Raw genomic sequence first — 2,425 nt, 5'->3', positions numbered from 1 at the left:
GTTATTGCAATATTCAGGATATTTCACAATGTTTAAAGTCATAATAAGAGCCTTTACCAGCCTGATTCAACCTTTGATTTCCTACAAAACAGCAGATGTGTGTGGTCTCTCACACTCGTCTAATGTGATGCATTTAGAAGATTTTAATGTTTAAAGGAATAGTTCACCAAAAAATGAAATTCAGTTATTAGTGACTCACCCTCATGCTGACGAATACTCATCAATAGGGCCCCGAGACAAAAAGGGTTGTAAAAATGTCCTAAATTACGTTGTTTCCAGTACACTCTGGACTGTATCCCTTCAGGACACTGGGATTGCAGCAGATGAGCAGTGTGGAGAAATATTACAAGGTTTTTGTGTAGTTTTATGGACGTTTTTGTGTCGGTCCCTATTCACTCTCATATAAAGTTTTCGTTGGACTACGAACCGGCCTCCCGGGTCTCCAGATGCACTTTAAGGGATAAAAAAAATACCCCAGAGCATTCATCAGCATGAGGGTGAGTTAATAATGACTGACTTTCATTTTTTTGTGAACTATTCCTTTAAGCGCCTGGCGATAAACAGTTTGTGGCACTCCACTCAACCACAAAAGAAGAAGAAGGGGTCGCAACATGATGATGTCATTGTCAAAGAGGACCAGGACCAAACCTCAAATAGAAACTGAGATACGACATTTCTGTTAGTTTCATCCAGCTGTTTTTATACAGATGAGTGGAAACGATTTGAACGGTTATCGATCAGGTGATTATGTAATAACTGTGACAGGCCTGATTGGTCCACTGGAATTTCTTGGATAGTTGTTGAGATATTCAACTAAAAACCACAAATATCAACATAACCGTGGCACCAGAGATCACCTCTCCACACAGAAACAAAAGCATCGACTCGGAGCTGCTGGTCACTTTTCATAACATCTTTATTGAATTTGTGTCTCAGTTTTTAAACGTATTTACAGATACTTTAATTTTATCTTCTTTTTTTTTTTTTGTTCAGTAAAAATACAAATACAGAACACTCAGTTTTTCAAAAGCGACGTCGCTCCCAGCGACTCGATGGACGCCCCCTGGACTCTCCATCGGGGGGTGGGATGGCGTGGCGAGGCGTGGCGAGGCGTGGGTGGATGGGGGCTTCCTCCTTATCAGATATAGGTGGTGATGATGTCAGCGTGACGTCAGAGACAGCGGGGCGGTAGAGAGAGAGAGGCTGAGTGTGTGTGTGTGTGTGTGTGTGTGTGCTGCAGCGACGGGCCGACGAGTTCAGGTGAGAGAGGGAGCGGGTGGACGATGGAGAGAAGGTGGAGGAGGAAATAAAATAAAATGGTGTGGTGATGGAGCAACATGGAGGAAAGTTGTCGTGTTGTCGTATCGTCAATAGCAAATATAAACACATAAAAAGCTGATTGATTAAACGTCTCAGCGCACGTTGACCTGATAACTGGTCAAAGCCTCACAAACCCGCCTGACTAGATATAAAAAATTAAAAATGATCGAAAATAAAAAGTCGACGTTTATAGCTCTATATTTCTGATAGCAGCTTAAAATTATTATTAGTTGTTATTAGTTCTTGTTTGGTTCTGATCATCAGGTGTTAATACAGCACACTGCGGTTTACTGATATCCAATCAAACTGACACAGATAACTAAATTCAGAGATTAACAGAGGGCAGGAAGGGTGAAGAAACCTGTTTTGTTGCTAAAATAAACTCAAATACACTTGAAACCTTCTCCTCTGTCTTTTATTTTTTTTCCCCATACTCCTCTCCGTCACAGCTCTGGATCGATGTGCACGACCAAAACAAAAGAAAGAAACCAACTTATGTCATCAGGACGCGTCTTGTTTGTACAGTAAATAAGGCCTGAGGAGAAACAGGAGACACGGAGGTCACGGTTCATTTCCTGCTCTTCAGCTTTAACAACATAAACCTGCTGACTCACAAACAACTGGAAACAAACTCATCGACGAGCCCGTGGACACCAGAAGAAAAATAATATCACATTATTCTAACTCACTATCAGTCTCTCAGGTCTCTGGAGCACAATATTAAACCGACTGTTTGCATTTCTGTACAGTTGAGTGATACTTTTCCTCAGCAAGAGTTCAAAATCAACACGGGAGAGTTGATCATATCATATTACTCGTCTGAAATAATAAGGATAAAATAAACATGTGACTGATCGTTTAGAAAAACTTCACGCCGCCCTCTCTCTGCTGCTGTTGTTTCTCCTCCATCCATCCTGGCCGACTTAGATCATTGTTTGAGCTCTTTAACACATGAATTAACTGAAGGAAAATTCAGCAAATTTTTATATTCTTCTTATTTTTCTATGCTGACATGATAAAAGCAGACGATTGCACACTACTTTTGTGTACGTTTTCATGTGTAATGATGTTTGCGCTGTATTTTGTCTCCTTCTTCTTGTTTTTA

The sequence above is a fragment of the Trachurus trachurus genome (assembly GCF_905171665.1).
Source record: "Trachurus trachurus genome assembly, chromosome: 21".
NCBI classification, from domain to species: Eukaryota; Metazoa; Chordata; class Actinopteri; order Carangiformes; family Carangidae; genus Trachurus; species Trachurus trachurus.
This window is presented reverse-complemented; position numbering follows the sequence as displayed.